Here is an 8,594-nt window from a genome sequence, read left to right as displayed (position 1 = left end):
AAAACAAAAACTGTCATATAAATTAATTTGTGTCAAGATTTTAAGACACTTTATTCTATTTTTTTAGTTATCATCATGCTATTATTTAAAATAAGAAACATATAAAACCTTTTTGTGTTTTAATTGATACACTGATTTATGTTTAATGAATACAATGAAACAGTGATTACTTTAAGGTTTAAACAAGTTTCATTATATATCATGTACTAACATAAAATGTAATGACAACATTTCTATTTTACTTGATTCCAATGACACTTTCCATATTATTTATTTATGCCATTCAATAAATTTTTTTCTCAAAAAGTTATTTGTTTTATTATTCTTTAGTTTTTGGTTTAAATATTTAAATTTTTTTGTGTTTTGTTTATCTGATAAAAATTTGTTTTTCAAAACACTTTTGATCTTATTTTTTGAAAAAATAATAAAGTGCAGTTTTGAACATATTATTCAAAAACATTCCCAAAACAGCACATTTTTTTGATTTTTATAATTATATTCATTAAATTGAGCAAAAAATCTTTTGTAAATAGGATTATTAATTATTTAAAAAGATATACAGATAGCGGAATTAACAGAAACCACCTGAAAAACCAGGGACCAGACTAATTTAATCTATTGAATATTAAGCGGATTTTATACAATAAAACGGGAAAAGATATAAATAAATGTGTAATTTTCTTATTATTCGGGCTTAAAAAAGGTTATTTTTCGGGATGAAAAAAATGAATGTGTTGTATAAAGTATGAATAATAAACAGTTGATGTGAGTTATAATCGTAAGTTTATTATTATTAATTATAAAATATTATTCTTTTATTCAACCTTGTTTGACTTCAACACAACCATTTAATTAAAACGTTCATTCATTTTTTTAAAGAAGCCATTGTAGTCTTCTTTATTCACTCATTTGATTCAATGAGCCACTTTTTGTACAGCATAAATATGACTCATGCAATAAACGGAAATTAAAGTAAATAATAAATAAATTATTGGAATGTTAGACATTCAACAAATAATTGATGATTATTAAACTTATTAAACAACTAAAGTAAATCAATATAAAAAACAAACTTTACTTTGGATTGGCTGGGCATTAACAAATGAGACAACTTTGTATGATTATTTAAAAGTTTCATATTTTATAGTTTTTTCTATTTTATTTATAAAACAGTGTGTTTATTAATAGTTGGTCCCTGGTTTTTGAAAATAAACCAACATATCCTCCAAAACAGGGTCGGCCAAGATCCAGTTTTTAAACAACTTCGTGGCAATCTCAAATAAGTGTCATTATTTATTTAGTTTTAGCAAATTGTAAATAATAATACAAATAAAAAAATTGATGTAAAATTGTTTTTTTAAATCAATAAAACGATAGTTAACAATTTAAACAACATTTAAAAATCTTTTAATTAAAAAATTGTTTTTTGATTACAATATTGATTTGTTCTTTTTAAGCACGACTCTAGCGTTGAATGAAGAAAATGAAATGTTTGGTTGCCAGGTATTTTTTGCTATAGAAAAACCAGATTCACTCATTGTACTTGTTGGAAATACAGCAGAGATATACAAATAAAAATTCCACAATTTTGGATATATTTTAATTATATTAACATAAGAGTAAATATCAAAACAATTTACATCCATGTTTTTTAACTAACACGAACTCTATTTCATCATTGACAACGGTTCTAAGTTGAACAATTTCTTCCAACAAATATTTGAGTTGTAAAGGTATAACAGTTTGATTGTTTTTTTATTATTTTGCCAAAATATAAGGCAAACAATGAATAAATTTCCATATTTGAGTAAACCAAATTACTTGTACTTTCAAAACCATTAAATTTAACACAATTAAATCTCAACTCGATTTTTTTAATTTTTTCTAATATTTCCAAAAACAACTTTTTTGTGTCGAACAAATAACCACATTACAACCATTTATATTTTCAAATTCAGAAAAATCGTTGTTATTTAATCTCTTAATTTTTTCATTATTATTGTTGTAAAAATTAACAATTTTACCAGTTTCTTTTACAATTAACCCATTTTTAATTTGTAAATTTTCGTTTAAATTGTTCAATTTAACAATTGTATCAATTAAAAAAGAAGTTATAAAATAGTTATTTTTATTTAAAAAAAACAATATACATTCTAATATATCAACAACATCAATAACAGAATATTCAACACACATTTTTAACAATCTTAATTCAATATCGCTCCAATTATTGTAAACAAACACAATTATTTTCCCAACACTTAACCATCGTGTACAACAATCAGTTGGTACTGCCGAATTGTGTGTTTTGCACCAGATTGAATCTTCTATCAAAACGTTACAAATTGTTCGAAAAAATTAACAAATTTGCTGACAATAATTATTGATTCAAGTGATTTGGATATCAAATTAATTTTGTGACAATAACACCAATTTTTATCACATTGTAATTGTTTTGGAACCATGTTGATATATTCACAAAATAATGTCGCGGCACCACTGTTTTAGCCATTCACGTTGGCACCCCCATCTGTGGTTATCGAAATAATTTTGCTTTGGCTAATTTTGTATTTATCTATTATAACTTTTAATTTATTGAATATTTTTTTCCTGTTGATTTGGTTTCGAGCGTTGACATTTCTAATATAAAATTATGTATTAAATTTTCTTGGTTAATTGTAAGACAACAAAAAATGTATTGAGAATGTGAGTGTATCTTTGACTCATCAGTCTGAATTGAAACATATTTAGATTCTTGTATTATGTATAACTTTTTCTCTTCTTCTTTTTCAAATACAGTTTCTGAGAATAGTCTCATCGATGTTCTTGAAAGATTTAGTTTATTTATTGTGTTAATTCCAAATTCTTCAGCAACTTGAATAATCGTTTGTATTATATTTTTAGTTACATCTGTTTTACATAATAAATCATTTTCAAAAATTATTCGAGCGATAGTCATGTTTGTTTCTTTTATCTTATTTCTTGTGTAATATTCATTTTCTAATTGGTTTTTAAAAACATAAAAATCAATTCCTTTATTTTCACAGTTATTTGAAAATTGTTTTCCATTAAAATACGTTTTTATCAAACATTCTTTAAGTTCTATATTATCAAATATTGTTTTGAGTTGTAAAGTATGTAAATTTAAACCATTACAGCTCATAATTTTACCACAAATAATGCAATAAAATGTTTTAGTATCTATTTTATCCGCCAACTTGTCTTGTATCCAATCTACTTTGACAGGTATTTGTTTTATTTGTTTTAAGATTTTATCTTTATATAATAATATAATAAAGAATCCAAAATGAATTCTTTTTTTAAAAAATTCAAAATGTCCTTAAATTACGTCTTTTAAATTATTTATCGTTTTATTTCTTTTTTTTTCATTTTTGGTAAAGAATAATTGAGTTTTGTCTGATATAATTAATTAATTAAAAAAATCAATGTTATTTACCATTTTTTGTTTTTTAAGTTTTTTTCAATAACATGATCGTTTGGCCGACCCTGTCCAAAACCCCAGTTTTTTCATACACGAACAAAATTATTTGTTCGTTTTTATTAATTGTTGAATAAATATTTTTTATTGAACTGGATTATTTGTTGAAACCAACAAATAATTAAGAAATAAAACAATTTAGTTTCTTGTATTTGAATCTAAAACTTGTGTTTGATTAAAATTGTTATTTTTCCTTGAAACAAACTTTTAATATAAAAACTTTCTATTCACACATTTTCAACAAATATGCATATTTGACTGAAATTAATTATTATAATATATATTTATTAATATCAATTTTCATTAAACTGTTTAAAAACTTTCTGAAGTTTTAATTGTTCAAAATAACATTATTGATCTTAAAACGTTGAAGTTTCAATTTTAAAAATGGAAATTTTAAAATATTTACGGCAATAATAATATGTATGAAAAATATAAATCATATTTTCAATTATTCCTTTTGTACTTAATTTTTTTACAGGGGTTGTTATATTATTTTATTTTTGTAATAATTTTTTTTCTAAAATGTAGTTTTGGTAATATTTTATCTTTAATAAAAATACATTTGAAACACACAAAAACACAAAACTTATAAAATCAAATAATTATGAAAAAGTTTAGTTACTTTTTTCATTTAAAACCTAATGGAATTCCAGTACAAAAAGAGCAAAATTATGACGAAAAAAATAAAACATTTTTAGGAATACATGCAAACCCATTTAACATTTTGGATGTTCCGAAAAAGTTGATATCATAGAAAAAACACTCAAAGAGTTTCAATATCAATCAAAATTTAGAACTTCTTCATTATAATTAAATATAATAAAAATTCGGGGTTTTAATTCATGTAAATTTCTCGACAATCATTTTAGTATTCACAACAAATTAATAAAAAAGACTTCTAGAGGAAAAGAAAGCAATTGGCAACATTTTGATTTTATGTTAACTCCAACACAAATTGTATCTTCTACTTTTAAAAAGAAAAAAAATAAAAGAAACAACAGACATTGAAAGAAAAAGAGCTTTATATACCGACAATCTTGTATCATTTACAAAAAATGGAAACATAAGTGAAACATGCTGAACAATTTAAAGTAAGTAGAACAACTATCCAAGCTATAAAAAAGACAATATAATGGAATAGCATTGGAAGGAGAAACAAGAGGTAGGAAACACGGCACAAATAATAAAGTTGACTATAATAGCATAACTATGCTTATAGACGTTTTTAAGTCTCATAAACAAATTACAATGGAAAAATCAGCCAAAGATTTAAACACCAAGCGAGGAATGTAGATGAATAAAGTGGAAAAATTGGACCCAGTCTAGGAAAGAACCAACCAATTATTAACAAAATGTTACAACAAAAATCATTATCAGTATCCACAGTTCATCGTATTGTTAAAAAGTTGGGTTGGACACTTAAAAACACCAAAAAGACATTATAGACAGAAATACTGATTATAGATAATACAGAAAATGATATATGCGTAATACATCGACTTTATTGTTAATTTTGAATTTGTTTTTGCTTATCTCGATGAAGTCGGTTTTTCTCTTAATCAACGATGAACACAGGGTTATAGTTTATAAGGTTTTTGTTGTAGTGTTACTCATTTACATATAAAAAACCAAATCTGACTGTTTTTACTATGATGGTCCCAAAACAAAAATTAGTGTTTAGAATATCCAAAAAGTTCCATTGTGTTATTTTAAAAATAGTAAAAAAGGTTTTTATCCCCCAACTGCTGATGTGGTTTAATGGTGTTTTCATACATTTTGTTCTCAATAAAGCTTCAATTCACAAAAGAGAATGGAAAATTTGTGCAAAGAATGTGGTATTTAAGTAACTTACCTCGTTCCTTATAGTCTATAATTGAAAGCAATTGAAAAGTGCTTTTCGGTTGCGAAAAGTTATTTGAACCAAGTGATGGTTGACAACACAACTTTTCTCGAAGCAATAAAAAGCACAACAAATTATAAACTTTTTTTGATGAACACTACAATTCCAAGAAAAATTGAAACCGATCTTTTTGCTGTAATTATAAGCGCTTCTTTGCTTCGAGTGACTGAACAACATACAAATGATTTGCATTTAAAAACTGGAGAATGGGTTGACAGAGCCAGAGAATTATTGTTTTTTGAAAATGATGACAAACCCAACAATAAAACTATCAAAGTTGAAGTACCAGTGTGTAATAACAAAACAATACTTACCTTTGATAAAGATATTCATTTTGTGGATACAGTAACATTCAAATCAAAAGATGATGCTATGGAAATACTAGAAAAAGGTATACAACATGATTTCGCTTTTATTTTATCGAATTTATTGAGTTGTGAAATTGTGTCAAACGAACAACAATACAAATATGACAGAAATGAACAAGAAGTTTATACTAATCAAAATGCATCAATATTTAACATCAAACAAAATGAAATAACTAATGAAAAAACAACTAATGAAAAGTTATCAAAATGTAATGTTGTGGAAATTAGGCCAACTTGTTTTACTAACCAAAGAACTAGTGAAACATTTAATCGTTTAAATAACATTTTTAATGACTTAATTAATCTTCCATCAAGAAATGATATTGACGAAATTAAAAGTGTAATTTCCAACCAGATGTTGAAATTTGAAATATTCAATTTTTATACAATTGAATCAAAATGAGAAATGATACAATTCGGGGAAACAAGATATATATTTTTGATTGGCAAATTTGTTTTGGAAAAAGATTGAGTTAAAACGAATTAAAAATGAAATTGAAAAAAATATAAATGAAAATGTATTTATTCTTCCACTTTACCATAACATGCATTTTATTATGGTAAAAGTTTTTATAAAAAAAATGAAAGAGTATTATTTGTTGAAAAATTCAACAGTTTAATAGATTATGAATTCAATTTTTTAAATGTGGTTGAGTTTTGTGTACAAAAAGAATTCAAACTAAAAGGAATTGATTTCGGAATTAATTCACCTATTGATATTGAAGTGTTTCAACATTAAGACGGAACATATTGTGGCGTTTTGTTTTGTATTTTATTGAAACTATTTGTAAATTTGGGCTTACAACAAAGGAACAAATACTTAATGTATTTAATTACAAAATGCAATAAATTTTCGTCGAAATATATAAATAATTGTTGAACCAATTTTTTTAATGAAGTAAAATAAAATAGTTTTGAATTTGTTATTATTTCTATCCCATAATTACCAATGCAAATTAAAAAAATATATAACAACCCCTGTACAAGAATTAAGTACAAAAGGAATAATTTTTAAAATTTAACTTATAAAATACAAATAAAATTATTTATCATATTATATAATAATCAAACATTAAATATATTATTCAGTTGATGCATTTTACCTAAAATTGTTTGTAAACAATGTAATTGTATAATTTAATTAATTTAATATCATCTATATACAAAAATTGTTATTTAATTATTATTTTATTTTTATATATTTAATGTAAAAAACTTTTTTAAAAAAATAGTTAAATTTATTTTATAAAATATTAAAATAAAATATACATAAATTTGTAAAATCAAATAAAATTGATAATATTACTTAGTTATATTAAAATATTATTCATAAGATTTTTTTTATAACCGACCTTGATTTCAGTTTAAATATTAGTTTTTATAATTAAATTTATTTCACATGAAAATAGCAATAATTGATTAAATATTTTTATAATATGATTAAAAAATAGATATTAAAGTAACTACAGTAAAACCTCCCAAAAGCGGTATTTCTGAAGAGCGGGTTCTCCCAAGAGCGGGCATTATTTAGACTGAAACTATAAATAAAGTTTTCTATCTAGTGGTAATTAAAATTTGATTGGCTAAAAATGCCTACTATTAAAAAAACATAATTACCACAGCCTTACGCTCTTGGGAGGTTTTACTGTATATAATTAATTGCAATTATGTGGATAATTGGTATTTATATCTATATATATCGTTGTAACAATATATTTAATTTGTAATTAAAAATAGTAAGTTGTTTTCTTTTAATAATCTTTTGTGTTTATCAAATGATAATATTTATTTTTTTTAAATCATTTTTTGAAATAGCTTGTATTACAATTTGTATTTTTGGGTAATTTAAATAATGAAGTTTAAATTAGTTGATTTGTAATTGTTAGTGTTAAAACTGATAGAACAAAAAAACAAAAATGTGTAATTTTTTGAAATAATATGACCAAATACTAACTTTTGTTTTATATTTAAAAATTTTATTGATAAAATACAAAAGAGAAAATTTTGGAAAGAATTTGGTAAAATGTTTTTGTGTGAAATGTCTCCTAATCCAATTATATATACCATATAATAAAATGAAAAAAAAACGATAATTTTTAACATTATGTTGTTTTTTAAATACTTCAAAATACAACAATATTAATATGTCTTTGTGTTAATATAATTGTACACCAAAACTATTCAATTTTTTACATGTAAGTGAAACAAATTTAAAGCTGCACTAATATATTAATTCGTTTTAAGTTCAATGAGTAATTATTATTTTGATTGATTATTATCATATTTTAAAAAATCTTTTTTATTCATAAGAGAATCTAAAGATAAGTTTTACTAATTTTGAATGTTATATGGTTTATTTTATTCAAAAAATTCATCATTTGTTTTGTATTATTGCAAATGTAAAAAAATACAAAATACTACAATTAGATTAATTTATTGACACTTTATTTCAGAAGGGAAATTAATAAATCAATCAAAACCTATGTTAAGAAATTATTTTCATGTTCATTTTGAAAAAAATATATTAATTGTAAAATATTAAATTTTATGTTGAAATCAATCAAGTTATCTATAATAATTATTGTTATTTGGAAGTATCTTCTGTCTCTTCAAGTATTTCAATTAGTGAATGTTGTTGTTCCATTTAAATAACGTTGTAACAAAATATTTCACATGCTTTTAACTTTTAAAACATTGTTTTTAAAAACTTAATTTTTACACAATATAATATTATTTTTATGACACTAAAATTTTGGTTAAATCGTTAACTATATTTTTGCAATTTTTTAAAAACATTTTTACACAAAAAAACTTTTTAAATTAT

Source organism: Entamoeba invadens, assembly GCF_000330505.1.
Source record: "Entamoeba invadens IP1 unplaced genomic scaffold scaff_1105074724503, whole genome shotgun sequence".
NCBI lineage: Eukaryota > Evosea > Mastigamoebida > Endamoebidae > Entamoeba > Entamoeba invadens.
Note: the sequence above shows the minus strand (reverse complement) of the source record.